Source organism: Chiloscyllium plagiosum, unplaced genomic scaffold, assembly GCF_037043375.1.
Source record: "Chiloscyllium plagiosum isolate Xiang-an unplaced genomic scaffold, Cpla_swu_hap1 HiC_scaffold_3, whole genome shotgun sequence".
Classification (NCBI taxonomy): Eukaryota; Metazoa; Chordata; class Chondrichthyes; order Orectolobiformes; family Hemiscylliidae; genus Chiloscyllium; species Chiloscyllium plagiosum.
The window spans coordinates 69,562,957-69,578,554 of NW_028270141.1; the positions used below are offsets into that span (position 1 = coordinate 69,562,957).

General features: G+C 40.7%; 1 long non-coding RNA gene across 1 annotated transcript in view; it reads right to left on the minus strand.

Annotated features, from left to right (window-relative positions):
- Positions 1-4,207: 4,207 nt before the first annotated feature.
- LOC148150600 (uncharacterized) overlaps positions 4,208-15,598 on the minus strand; it is a 32,705-nt gene continuing 21,314 nt past the window's right edge. The window contains exons 2-3 of the long non-coding RNA XR_015751829.1: positions 5,228-5,312; positions 4,208-4,965 (exon numbers count right to left, since the gene is read on the minus strand). This is a non-coding gene — a long non-coding RNA (uncharacterized LOC148150600). The remainder of the gene's footprint in view (positions 4,966-5,227; positions 5,313-15,598) is intronic.

Sequence of the window (15,598 nt, forward strand, 5' to 3'; positions counted from 1 at the left end):
ATCCTGTACCACCTGGATAAATTTCAAAATCACCTTTGACCACAAGTCCATCAGGAAGTGGTCAGTACATAGCATCCTCAACACCCTGCGGGATAAGGAGAGGATGGATTCTGTCGGGCAGTTCACTGAGCAGATTGTCAAATTCATTTTGCAGAATGCCTCATCACCAGAACATCCCAACAAGCACCAGGACATTGCTTGGCTGGTAGTGAGAATGGTACTATCCATGATATTCTTCTGCCGCTCTCTCTGCCACTGCACGCTGCTCTTAAAGTGGCTGCAGGGTAGATGAGATTGTCACTCCTGCTGGAATGTGCCTTTGCAAAGGAGAAAGATGCAGTGATTTTTGGCGAGGTTCATCCTAAGCAGCTCCTTGATACAGGCCTCTGTGCTATGTGGTCTGTTCCTGAGACACACACTGAGACAAGCATTCACTACACCTGGAGGACCATCAATTCTTTAGTCTGCCCAAAACATGGTCTTCCATTGCAAAGAGTTGGCCTCAACCAAGAGTCGCAGACTGGCACATTCCAACATCCAGAACTACATGCTGAGGGATGCACTAAAGTTTAGGGAAACTGCCGCCAAGACACAATGAAGAAAGACCACTGTCTAAGGTTATTCGACCAAAGTATAATGAGGCTTTGTTCAATTATCAGCTCCTCCCTTTGCCTCAAAATGTATATAAATAGTATCCTGCATGTGTAAGAAATAACTTCGATTTTGCAACTGCATGGAATGACAAATTCCAATGTCTGTTTTTATCTTTATATGCAAAGACTGTACAAAGCTATGTTAGTACCCATGAAAGTACCTATTGATAATATTTTATGAATAAGGTATATTTTTACAATAGAAACAATTCAGCTTAGTAAAACAAAGAAAAGTCACAAATATGCAAGCGAACCTTTCCCAACAGCTGCTTCCAAGCAAAGAGGAATTTGTGAACTAAGCTTTCAAATGACCTCTTACATGCATGAGTACCTGAGGGTTCTTAACATTCATTTATAGAATGTGGGCTGTGCAGGTCAGGCTTGAATTTAATGCCCATTTCTAATTGCTCTCATGAACTGTCTTCTTGATCAATTGTGGGTCTTTGACTATTGGGACGCCTATTGTGATGTTAAGGAGGAATTCCAGAAACTTGACTTTGTGACAGTGAAGTATAGTTCCAAGTCAGAATGGTTCCAAGTTGGATGGGAATGTGCAGGTGGTGGAGTTCTCATCAATTGGTTTCTCTTGTCTGAGGTGGTAAAGTTAATGGAAGGTGAAGCTAAGGACCTTTGGAGGTTTGTTATAGTGTATGTTGTAGATGATAGACACTGCTGCCACTATGTGTCATTGGGAGAGGGAGTGATTGCTGCAGATGATGAATAGAATGCCACTCAGGCAAGCTGTTTTGTTTTGAACAGTGTCAAGATTCTTTAATGTTCATAGACTGCACTCACCCAGGATACTCAATGAGCTGGCACAGTAAGTGAAGCAAGAAAAAGTGGGAGGTAGGCACAAAGTTGTTATCTGAGATACTGTAGGGCATGAGGGGAGAGCATTAGTTTTCATGGGTTGATATACGTGGCTTTGCATCTGTGAGGGGTTGAGGGAGAATGAGGAGGTGAGAGGGGTTAGAGCTGAAGGAATGTTTTATATTACCTTCCTTGAGAGATAAGGTAACCCATTCAAATTTGGTCCCAGGGCACGTTTTGGTGCAGGAAAAGTAGATTTTGGGATTGGTAAATATGTATGCGTGTGCATAGCAAGTGTGTAAACTCATGGACTGATAAAATTGTCAAAATAACCGTCCCAAATAAATATAGAGTTAAAAGAATACAGTGCCGAGCATTTCAGAGTGCCTACCTACGATATAAAATGATGATAGGATTTGTGCTGTATGACTGATTTCCCAATGTATTCATTTTCACAATGGAGCCACTTGATGAATAGAGCAAACTGCTACAAAAACAGAAATTGCTGGAAAAACTTCAAAGGTCTTGCTGCATCTTGAAGACAAAGGAGAGTTAACATTTCGAATCAAAGAGTCGCAGGACTTAAATTGTTAACTCTGTTTTCTCAACATCGATACTTCCAGATCTGCTGAGCTTCTTCAGCAATTTCTGATTCTGTTTCAGATTTCCAGCATTTGCTGTTCTTTGTTTTATTTTCGTTCAGACTGCCTATTGAATTAATTTTTTTTGTTACTGAGGAGGCATGAAATGTTTGTTTATGTAAAGGATTCGTTGAAGCGATTTCAATGTATTGGGTGTTTTTTTGTATCAATGATAGCGCACCTTTTTCAATAATGACATCATCAATGTTCGAGTAACTTCATTTACTTTCAGAATTATTAATCTCCTAATTAATGATCATGCTGGATAATACTTGGGTTGGCATGGGGAGAAAATGGAAAATGATGGTGGCTGGGAGATGTGAGTTTGTACTACATTGGCACGAGGGCTATGAAGGGTCATGGAGTTGACAGGAGCCATATAGGCATGGGATATACATGGGCATTAATAAATAGGCACGGGGATATGAAGGACCATTTGAGAAAGTAGATTGTCATAGGGAGTATAAAATACACTGAGGTGGATATAGGCAATGGAAGGGGCATGGAGTTTGAGAAGGTGAGAGCAGCAGGAATGATTTTGCTTTAATCTTGTTTCTAAACTTTGAAGAGACTGCTGGAAGCCCACAGACAGTTGTCCCTTTAAGCGAACCTCCCAAACTGGCGTCTGTTAAGGTTCTGTCTGCATCGCCTGGTCCAACTCCCAAACCAGCTCAGCTTCCCAATCTGAAAATCTAAAGTGCAGACCGCCTACGTTTTGGGTGATTGAAGCCAGGATTTCTCCTGATTCTGTGCACCAAACCCAGGAACAAAAAGCAGGGTCCTCAAGTTAGATTCAGTAGCTGTGCAGGCTTCTGATTAGTTGCAAACTCATGATCAAGGCATAGAAGTCGACCTATCAGCTCTTCACACCTACTCCATCATCTAACTGAGCTGATTGTAGCCTCAAATCAACGTTTGAGCCCACTTCTGAAAATCTTTCAAACCTTTTTCTTGACAAATATCGAATCTTCTCTGCATTGAAAAATATTTATGGACTCTGCTTTTTTTCTAGGCGGGAGATCCAAAAACTCATAACTCTCTGGGAGAAAAATGGTCACTTCATCGCTGTTTTGATGGACAACCTCTGTTTTTAAATAATGACCCTCTAATTCTAGATTCTCTTATAACAGGAAACATGCTTTCTTCATCTGCACTGTCAAGAATCTCAGGATCTTATACATATACCTCAATCATGTCAAGTGTTACACTTCTGTGGTCAGTGGAAATAAGCCCATAAGACAATTTCAGGTATTAGTCTGGTAAATCTTCTCTGAACTGCTTCCAATGCATTTACGCCCTACCTAAATAATGTGACTATTACTGTGCACAGTACTCCAGATGGAGTCTCACCATGGCCCTGTCTAATTGAACCATAAACTCCCCATTTTTGTATTTGATTCCCCTCAAAATAAACAATGACATTCTATTACCTTTCCTAATTGCTTGATACATCTGCATATTAACCTTTTATGATTCATGCTTGTGGACATCAAGATCCCTCTGCAGGTTGGAGTTGGAGGTTGCTTCCACAAGTGGACGAAGCAGAACAAGTCCAGGGACAAGTAAAGCTCTTATATATTTTTGCAGCACTGCAGATTGTGACTCTTGAAAGCCTGGTTCCACACAACAGCCTTGGATATCTTCCCTTATGGGCATTCAAATGACTTTTGAGATCTCTGCACAAACTAGTTGCTTACAGCCAGATATTCGTACAATTCAAAACTTAAAAATGACTTCTATACCAAATTGTTGTATCATACTTCCATATTAGATAATGTGTTTTTCCTCCAATGGGATATCTTTAAATAAGATAATGCTTACATTATCTTGCATCTGAATCTAGATATTAGCTCAGTTGGCTGGTTTGTTGGTTTACAGAACAGTGTGGGTTCAATTCCCATCACTGGTTTGAGGTTACCATCAAGGACTCTCTTTCTCAACTTCTTCCCTCACCTGAGGTCTGGTGGCCCTCAGGTTAAATCACCACCAGTCAATTCTCTAATGAGAGAGTAACCTCTGTGTTTTGGCAAGACTATGTTGACCCAGCAAACAAGGTAATGAAGAATCCAATGGAGCATTTTATGTATAAACTTTTATTTACATATGTGTCTCGGTTGTTATTATTAGGCAAATTAATTATAAAGATTAACACTTTTCCATCAGTGTAACATTCTTCATGTGGCTCCAGTTAAGATGGACTCTGAGATCTTTATCACCTCAGGTCACATGCAGTGATACAGTGGCAATATGCTGAGTATGTCTGTTAAAGTTTTACTGACATACTAACAATTAACATAACACATTGCCCTTTATCCAAAGACAAAATGTATTACAAACAGATATACATGGCTGTACATGGAATGTGCTGTCAATTTGATAATTGGGCAAAAAGGTAAAAACTGAGTTTACACAATTGACAATTCAACTTCAACTTGACACTTCAGTGCTTTGACAACTCATCCTGAACTGGTGATTATACATGATTGTATGTGCTGTCACTTAACATCACAACAAATCATCATCAGCAGAGTTTTGTTATTTACTCTCTTCATGCATTGGTCTGACCTGGCTTGTGTTCCTTCAAAATATAGCAGCATTATCAAAGATGACTTTTTATGATCTGGGAGGGTTGCATAACCTTGAAACCTTGGCTGCTTTCCAAGCATTTGTATTTGTATTTTGAACTCGTACTCTGTCCAGTGTGCAGCTTTGATAGTTCTTGATTTGTTCACTCATCTCGTAACTCTTTTACTCCTCTCTGTCTTTGAAGCAGTGTATCCTAGGTCTCAGGAGATTAGGAAGTTGAGCATTGGGCAAGGTCTTTTGAATGTTTTCGGAGCATACATTGTGCTCTTCTCCATCTGTATTGCACCAAAATACAACAATGCAAAGGGAAAATCCTGTTTTTTTGCTTAACACTAGACAATTATTGATTTGATAGTATGTAGCATGCATTTTGTTAAACTATTCGAGCATGGATAGTGGGGTGATGATGCAGGCATTTACCAAAGATCCTTAGACAGTACCTTCAACCCCATGACTACTGTGATCCAGAAGGACAAGGACAAGGGTAGCAGATGTATGAGAATAATACCATCTTCAAGTTTCTCTCAAGCCACTCACCATCCTGACTTGGATTTTTTTTTTGTCATTCCTTCGCTGTTGTTGGTTCAAAATCCTGAATTCCCTCCATAATGGCATTGTGGGTCTACAACACATGAAGAGAAGCAGTTCAAGAAGGCAACTCACCACTACCTCCTCAAGGCATAGGCAATACATGCCAGCTCAGCCAGTGACAACAGGTCAAATAAGCGAATAAAACAAAACATTTATCTTTTAGCAGTTTGCCACTGAATTCTGGTCTGTTGTCAGATACTATCTGTTCCGGGACAGAGAATACACTGAAACTAGTGGTCATCATTGTCAATGGTGGTTGCCTTCATTGTGTTGCTAAATTGTTAAAGAATAACAAATTTAGAGATGTAATCCATCACAAAGATGTAATCTTACCTCGGCATTGTGAATATGTTTGGCTTAGAGGTTCCTTCCATTGTTGGGGCAAGTGTGTTTGATATGCTTCATGAGAAATTAAATATTCTGATTCATCCCCAGCCAGTACACAGCCAACTTAACCATGTGCCCGCCAACTTGCGAATTCAATATGCGTTCATGATGTAACACAGAATGTAGAGCTTTCAGTGTTAGGAATTGTCTTCCCTTGAAAATGAGTTTTTGTGATACACTACATTGCCCTCTGTAAGGTCAAAATGAAGAAAATGTTCTCAGGTTTCCTTCAATGCTGTCAGGCCATCAGAGATAATGGTCTTTTGCAACTCACATTGTCTTCCATCTTTGATACTGACCACAGTGGCTCTGGCCAAAGTGAAACAGACCTACTTTGAGAATGATTTGGAGATGCCGGTGTTGGACTGGGATGTACAAAGTTAAAAATCACACAACACCAGGTTATAGTCCAACAGGTTGAATTGGAAGCACACTAGCTTTCGGAGCGACGCTCCTTCATCAGGTGATATCACCTGATGAAGGAGCGTCGCTCCGAAAGCTAGTGTGCTTCCAATTAAACCTGTTGGACTATAACCTGGTGTTGTGTGATTTTCTACTTTGAAATTCATTAAATTCAACTGATTTGTTTGCATCTTGTGTGGTTTGTCCTATTGTAGTGGGTGTACTTTGAATCTTATGAATTGTGATTATACTGAGGTTTGTGAATCCTAGTGATCCTGCCTGCTGCATATTTTATATTTGCCAAGTAGAAGTCTTCAGGCAGCCAAGATAAGGTTTCTGGTAATCCAAGATTGGAAAAGATTGTAGCTAGAAGAGTTTTTTTAAGTGTTGGTGGTGATTCCCTTGAATTCCAGGAGCAACAATTACTGTTTTACATACTGTTATATTGTTTTAGAACTTTGGGAGAAAAAAGATCAAAACAACAGCACTTTAAAAAGGAGGAAGACAGATAAAGGCAGTGACCACAAGGTCAGAGAAAGAAATCTAAACTGCTGTCTGACACAGCAGTGCATCTGCAGTTACTGACTTGTTGTTTGAGTTCAAATACCTCTGGACATCAGAGTGCATCTGGGAAAAAGTAACAAACTGTGAAATTCACAGCTACTTTAGAGGAACCTGTGTGAGAGAGCTCTTAGCACAGGAATAGATAAGTACATAGTTTTTAAGTGTAACCTTGCTGTAAATCTACAATAGTAAGTAGAGTGGTCTCTTTCTTGATGATATGTTTTATTGAGATTTGTCTCTTGATTAAATTTTAAAGGTATAAACCATACATACTAAATTAGCCCAGAGCAATTTATTTTAGAACAATAAGACGGTCTATTTTCTGAGTCTGTAGATTGTGAAGGAGCAAAGATGGCCTTTAGTAAAGTGCTATGCTCTTCCTGTTGGATGTGGGAGTTTAGGGAGAGTTTCCATGTTACTGATGATAACGTCGGCAAGACGTGTCTTTGGTTGTGAATCCTATCAGATCGCATGGATCGGTTGGAGCGGCAATTAGAGGCAATAAGGAATTTACTGGAGCTGGGAGTGTGTTAGATGACAGTTATAGGAAAGGAGAAAAGCCACAGATACAGTAAGGTAGATGGGTTGACAGCAGGAAAGGTAAAAGAGAGTGCAGAGTGTCCTGTGGCTATTCCAATTTCAATCAAGTATGCTGTTTTGGAAAATGTAGGGGGTGAAGGACTCTCAGAGAAGTGTAGCACAAACAGTCAAGTTTCTGATATAGAGACTGGTTCTAATGTTATGACGGATATGTCAGGTTCCAAGTGATCGATTGTGATAGGGGACTCTCTTGTCAGAGGCGCAGACAGATGTTTCTATAGAGAGATCAGAATGGTGTGTTGCTTTCCTAGTGCCAGGATCGAGGATATCTCAAAGAGGGTGTAGAATGTCCTCAAAGAGGAGAGGGACCAGCAGGAGATAACTGTATACATTGGAACTAATGACATAGGAAGAGAAAATTCTGAAGGGAGAATTTAGAAAATTAGGCAGGAATTTAAAAAGGAGGTCCACAAGGATAGTAATACCTGGATTACTCCTGGCACTACAAGTTAGTGAGGGTAAGAATAGGAGGAGAGAACAGATGAATGCACAACTAAGGAACTGGTTCGGGGGAGAAGGCTTCATATCTTTGGATCATTGGAACCTCTTCTGGAGTAGAAGCGACCTTTTTTTTGCAGCAGAGAGCGGCCGGAGCTGGATGGAAGTGAAGTCGGAGCGCAGAGGCTGTTGGGAAGGTGGGTGAGTGTTATTTAAGTAGGTGTGTTCTAGTCTTTGGCTCAGGAGTCTTCGACAAAGAAGTTGAGAGAAGTGATTACACCACAGATGAAGAGGGTGAAGACATGACTGCCAAGCTGATTCAGTGTACTGCGGGCATGATGTGGGAGGTCAGGGACTCTGGTGTAGCTGGCTCGTATAACTGTGGAAAGTGTGTACACGTTCAGCTTCTGACAGAGCATACTGCAGCACTGAAGAAAGAACTAGATGACCTCAGGCTCATCCGAGAGAACGAGATCTTTCTGGATAGGACCTTCAGCGAGGTTATTACACCGAGCATACCAGAAGAGAGTAGAAGGGAGAAGATGATGAGGAAGGCAGAGATGAGACAAGTGCAAGAGACCCCGGGGGAAGTACCTCTTGGAAACCGTAGAGACAGGCATCACTGCCAGTCTGAGAGGCGGTCAGGTCTACCAATCAGAAATTGGCGTGGAGGCAGAGCCGAGGAGTCAGACATCACACAGAGCCGTGGTAATAGGGGACTCTATAGTGAGAGGGACTGAAAAGGGTTTCTGCAGCAACAGGCGGGATTTGAGGATGGTGTGTTGCCTTCCTGGTACCAGGATTAAGTCAGGCCAGGCCATGGTTAAGGAGGTGAGCTAACGGAAACGATGAAAAGGTGTTGGAGAGATAGGTCTTGAGGATACTTCTAAAAGTGGGAAAAATTGAGAGAACACAGAGGAGCTTTTGAAAATTAAATGTACAATCGAAGTAAGTGATGGCTGAACATGCACTCTCTCGTGATGGTGAAAACAGGGAAATAAAGGCACAGAGTAGACCCAGGCTTTAACACAGGCCTGAGGGTGAATGATGGATACATTGCATTTTTAAGGTCCACACGTTGATAAGGAAAGCACTGAAGGTTAACATTGAAGCTTGGAGGTGACAAAGGACTCTATTGGCAGGGAGCTAGAGGTTGGGTGAATGGAATGAAGAGCAAGGCAGTCCTTTACTCAGTAGATTACCACAGGAGACCACAGCATCATATACAGCCAGTATGACCCAAATTACATATCTATGACTCTGTGACTCTATGATCCGTATATTGTCAATTTATAACAAATTAGGTATTGGGCTGGCCCAGAACTGGAGCACACATCCATTCATTAACATTTAGTTGAGGTAATTAATTTTTTGTCTATTGTAGCTGCAGGTTTAGAGGTTCCACATCGTGTATGTTTTGTGGTGAACATTTCTTGTATAAGGTAATTATTCTGAAAGAGTTCATGTTGAAATAAAGAGCAAAACTCATAGAAGCCGAGGTCGGCCATTTAGCCCATTAAGTCTGTTCTGCCATTCACTGAGATCCTAGCTGATCTGATAATCCTCAAATCCACTTTCCTGTCTTTTCCTACAACCACTGATTCACTTACTGATTTAAAATTCACCTATCTCAACCGGAATATACCCAGTGATCGAGCCTCAACTGTCCTCTATGATAAAAGAATTCCATTGTTTCACAACCTTCTAAGAAAAGAAATGTATCCTCATCTTTGTCTTAAACGTATGACTCTTTAATTCTGAAGTATGTCCTTTGATCCTGTGATCCTAGATGCTCTCACAAGGGGCAACAACCTTTCTGCATCTATCTGGTCAAGCTCCTAAGCATCTTGTATGTTTTGAAAGGTCACCTCTCATTCTTCTGTGCCCAAACTCTTTAACTTCTCATGAGACAGTCTGTCTGTATGTGGTATCAACCTGGTGAATCTTCTTTGGACTGCATCCAATGCCAGAATACCTTTACTTAGATAAGGGGCTTAAAACTATTCACAGTATCCTAGCTGTGATCTACACAAACTACATAGTCTCCACCCAATCTGATATTGTCATACATAATCCTCAAATGGAGCCACTAGCTTTCAGAGGGAGTAGATTTTCTGTACAGCTCCCGAGAATCCAGGTATGTATGCTTGACTCATACTTGTGCTTATTACTATCATGCAATTCATTTTCTTGTTAGCTAAGACAAATGCCCTTCTCTTCAGAATCACCAACGGGTAATCCTCTACCACTGAGAATTAGACACAGTTTAGACAAAGGAGGATTTGTGGCACACAATTAAATCAATTGTTGACATCAATCAGTGCAAGTAACTTCAGAGCTATTCACAACTCCAGGGAAATCACTGTCAATGTGTTTATATTTAATCTGGAAAATGTTCATTGAATTTCAAAAAGCCTCTTATGATTTCCTCTTGAGATAAGTACAGACTTGGTCAAAATGTGTGGCGCTGGAAAAGCACAGCAGGTCAGCCAACATTCAAGGAGCAGGACAACTGACATTTCGGGCATCAGCCCTTCATCAAGAATGTGGAGGGGGAAGGGGGCTGAGGTAAATAGTGGGGTGGGGGTGGAGCTGAGGGGAAGGCAATAGTTGGATGCAGGTGGTGGGTAAATGTGATAAGTCAGTGGGGAGGATGGAACAAATGGGTAGGACAGAAGATCAACAGGTCAGACAGATTAAGAGGATGGTGCCGAGTTGGAGTGTTGGATCTGGGATGAGATGGGGGGAAGGGAGGTTTTGAAATTGGCAAAGTCAATATTGATGCCAAGTGGTTGGAGGATCCCAAGGCTTTCTCCCTCCAATTGGCGGGTGGGGGTTTAATTTGGCAGCGGAGGAGGCATGCCCTTTGGGGAGTGGGAGGAGGAGTTAAAGTGGATGGCCACAGGGTGGTGGGGTTGTTTGGTGCATGTGTCCCAGAAATGTTCCTGAAATGCTCTGCGAGTTGGCATCCTGTCTCCCTGATGTAGAGGAGACCACATCAAGAGCAACAGACACTGTAGGTAAGGTGGATGGATGTGCAGGAAAGTACAGTCTGATGCCAACACCAGACGGAGTCACAAGAAAGGCTTGCAGCTTCTCAGAGCCATTTTGTGGAACTCCCCATGTGAATTTTAAAAACCTATCTTCTTTCCTGACAAAACCGCCAATATTGTATCTACATATTTGTGACAAACAGATAGGAGTGGGAGCTAAGGAGGAGAGCTTAATGTTGCTGTCCATCATCGACTTCATAAATCTCAATATGTCTTTAACCCAGTACATTGCAATACATGGTGCAATAGCTTCTTTTTATGAATTGCATTCAATACTAAATTGGTATTCCATTGTTTAAATAGTGGGAAAGGAATAAAAACATCAATACTTTCACTGTAAAGAAATGTGTTCTATTGCACCCACTATTTCACAGTACATTTTAGAAATACACCAGTTATTGAGGTAGTTCGCAGCAAAGATCCACATTTATTGTCCACAGATTTTCGCTATTTATACATGAATTCTGCCTTACTTTCCAACAGTTCAGTTGTATCCTAATTGGAAATATGGTTGATGCATTTGTTCTTCAGTGATATTAAATATTAGATATTATGGCAGTAACATTTCAATAGAATCATAGAGATGTACAGCATGGAAACAGACCCTTCGGTCCAACCATCCATGCTGACCAGATATCCCAACCCAATCTAGTCCCACCTGCCAGCACCCGGCCCATATCCCTCCAAACCCTTCCTATTCATATACCCATCCAAATGCCTCTTAAATGTTGCAATTGTACCAGCCTCTGGCAGCTCATTCCATACGTGTACCACCTTCTGCGTGAAAAAGTTGCCCCTTAGGTTTCTTTTATAACTTTCCCTCTCACTCTACACCTATGCCCTCTAGTTCTGGACTCCCCAACCCCAGGGAAAAGATTTTGTCTATTTATCTTATCCATGCCCCTCATAATTTTGTAAACCTCTATAAGGTCACCCCTCAGCCTCCGACGCTCCAGGGAAAACAGCCCCAGCCTGTTCAGTCTCTCCCGATAGCTCAAATCCATCAACCCTGACAACATCCTTGTAAGTCTTTTCTGAACTCTTTCAGGTTTCACAACATCTTTCCGATAGGAAGGAGACCAGAATTGCACGCAATATTCCAACAGTGGCCTAACCAATGTCCTGTACAGCCGCAACATGACCTCCCAACTCCTGTACTCATTACTCTGACCAATAAAAGAAAGCATACCAAACGCCTTCTTCACTATCCTATCTACCTGCGACTCCACTTTCAAGAAGCTATGAACCTGCACTCCAAGGTCCCTTTGTTCAGCAACACTCCCGAGGACCTTACCATTAAGTGTATAAGTCCTGGAATAGTACAGCCAATTATCAAGAAAGCAAGGTGCACTGAAGAATTGTCAGAGCTTCTTAAAAATAGTTCACAAAGAGCTCAACACTTAACATTTTACAAAGTAAATGCTCACAAATAATGACTTCTACCCTTGTTATTTGATAGCATGTTAAAAGCCTTGACAGCTGTACCATCTGTTTAACCAATAGTACTATCTTTGTGGAACATTATTTCAGAAGGGAAGCATCTAAATGTTTTTGATCTAATTTTAACTTTTACTTCTCTGTTATTTTAAACGAAGCAATATGATCTTCAAACTGGAAAGTTTTATTCACTGGTGATGTCCAATTGTCAATGAACCAAATTGCAATCAGTTACAAAAATGCACTGACAGCCTCCTTCAGCCTGCAGATTTATGACAATGATGTAATGACAATATCCTACATGTGATTCATGCAAAGAAAAAAGATTTATCTGCCCATGGTAATGCTGGATGCCTCACATTGTTCCAGCATGTTAGTTTGTATTAAGATGTAATCTTGCACAGGCTAAGCTTTACAATATTTACTGAAGCACTTTACTTTTGTTTAAAGAGCGCCATAATGCACTATAATACATAATTGTAAGTTTATTTGATGCTATTACTTTCAGTTAAATAATGGCTTGTTAGTGAAAACATATAAAGGCATTTGACAGAGTTTTAATCAGGCCAGGCCATGGTTAAGGAGGTGAGCTAACAGAAACGATGAAAAGGTGTTGGAGAGATAGGTCTTGAGGATACTTCTAAAAATGGGAAGAATTGAGAGAAGACAGAGGGGCTTTGGAAAATTAAATGTACGATCGAAGTAAGTGATGGCTGAAAATGCACTCTCTCGTGATGGTGAAAACAGGAAAATAAAAGCACAGAGTAGACCAAAGCTTGAACACAGGGTGAATGATGGATACATTGCATTTTTAAGGTCCACATGTTGATAAGGAAAGGACTGAAGGTTAACATTGAAGCTTGGAGGAGATAAAGGACATAGATGAGCATTTTATGCACAATGGGTTTGTATGATGGATCCTCACCACTATTCATCATGATCCACTACTCATCATGATGTCTGAGCATTTTGTACTATTACGCAATATGAGGTTGTTTTATTGTATCTGTGCTATCATGGTCAGGATCAACAGGGCCTACTTTCTGTAGTGTTCGAGAGAAAATCACCTGATGACCAATGTGAAGATACTCTTGTCTTAAACAAGATGTAGTTGATTACATGATAGCGAATATGTACACAATATATTAGTGATAAACATTAGGTGTAATTTTTTAATTTGTAGTTTTGAATCGTTTTGGTGAGTGAGATTCATAGTCAATTCCCCTCTGGTTCAGTATGACTTTGTTCACACAATTTTATGTTGTTGATCTCATTAACTATGTGCTAGGGCTATTGGGCATATTGGAGTATTGCACAGCCAGACAGCCAGAAGTGATCACCCCTTGAGAGACCTGATGTACATGTTCTTGGCACTATATTTAAAGCCCAGCATTACATCGCAATAGACACTGCAAGACAGCAACTGATCTTCATGTTGTGGTGCTCAACTATTAATATTGAAGACACAGTGCAGGCTTGCTCCCCACTTTATTGGCAGGGAGCTGGAGATTGGGTGAATGGAATGAAGAGCAAGGCAGTCCTTTACTCAGTAAATTACCACAGGAGACCACTGCATCATATACAGCCAGGTGAATGTCAGCTTCCTCTATAACTTATAAGGAGAAGAATCACAGAATTGGCTAACAAAGAGCATGACCACTCACGTGGAGATGAAGAATGAACAAAAGTCAACCAACTCAGTAAGCTTCATTGTACTGTCATACGCTGCTATCCTATTACTACCACAGTAACTTATTCTTAATCTCCACAAGTGTTGTTGTATCTCTGACAACTAATTCCCTTTTTTCTCTTGTGCAGGTACTCAAAGCAATTAATGGAAACTGACAAAAAGACCCACGGGGAAAACACACACATGAGGAATGTTGGATCAGCCATTATCCTATGGAATGGTGGCGCAGGCTGGAGGGGCCTAACAGCCTACTCCTGTTACTGGTATTATGGCCTCGTGATTTTGCTCCTGGATTGAGAAATGGATAAATATTACAGAAGATATCACTGAATAGCACAGTTACTCTGACTTCACAAATGAAAACAAAAATAATTTCCCAAAAATGTTCGGAGCCAAGGGTTTAGTGAGAGGAAAGAATTGAAGATAAGCAGTAATAGTAAAAACAATGGAGGTAGAGAGGCTATAGGTTGACAGATCACCAGGGCCTGATAATCAGCATCACAGAGTACTAAAGGAATTGGCACTGGAAATATTGGATGGATTGGTAAGGGTTTGTAAGAAAGGAGTTACATGCATTAGCAAGAGTGGTAGAACTTGAACCTTAGTGGGAGGTGGGAACAGTAGCATAGATAGCATGAGTGTGAGGTATTGGAGAGAATTAATGATACTTATGTTGGTGGAATGGCGAAGGACATAAGACCACAAGAAGCAGTGGTAGGCCACTGCTAGTTCTGGGGAAAGAAAAAGTTTTGTCTGTGTGCCACTCTACCCAGCAGGATATCCAGGATAATGCCTGCAAAACAGAGGTGGGAAGGATTTCCCCCAATAAGTCCATGGGAATTTTCAGGATCTGTGCGGGGCAGCTATTAACTGATAGTGCTTGCCTGGGGGCTAAATATTCTTTTAAATATGGCATTGGTGCCAGGAGTGCTGGTCAATTCCAGGACTTCTAGTGAGTGGTAAGTTGCTCCACAAAAAGCATGTGGTAAAAGGGTGTGAACATACAACATGACTCTTGCTGCAAGGGTTCAAATGACAATTAAAGCAGCAGATTGGAAAGATATGGTGGAATAACCTGTTTAGCTTCACAATAAGAATTACTCCACCAAAGTTGACAGACTTACACTCAGGCAAAACATGGTGTAATTCAGTCTATAGTGAGGGAAGGTGGTGTTGAGTTTGAAGGTCAGCCATGATCAAGCTTAAAGGGCTGAATGGCCTATTCTTGCTCCTATTTCTTATGTTCCTTGAAACCGAATTAAACTAAATATCTGAGATGCCATTTTTAACATTAACAACACCTTTGAAAATTATTTCTTGCTAAAGGCATGTATGTTACTATTTTGAAATCAGCTAATGTTTATTGATGGAATCAATAAATTAATGACAAAAATAGTTCCAACAACCAGGTGGTAATCGGTGGAGTGTAACACATATTCACCACTCTAGGTAACTTCTAATAACTTGTGAGGCACATTATAATCTTCAGTGTCTTACAAATGAGAAAATATTATAGAAAGTGCACAGCTGCTGTTGCCTATAAAACACAAGAATAATTTTAAGTGGGAAAATTGTTCTATAAATACTAAGAGCATCAGAATTTCCAGAAGATCACAGCATTGTTAACCCTGCAGCAACTGGATGGAACTCATCCACTTCAAAATCAACTTTTCAGAGTTTTCTTATCAAATATTTCCTCCAGAATTTCATTGGGATTTTCCAAATCTGGTTCTGTAATAATTCCTT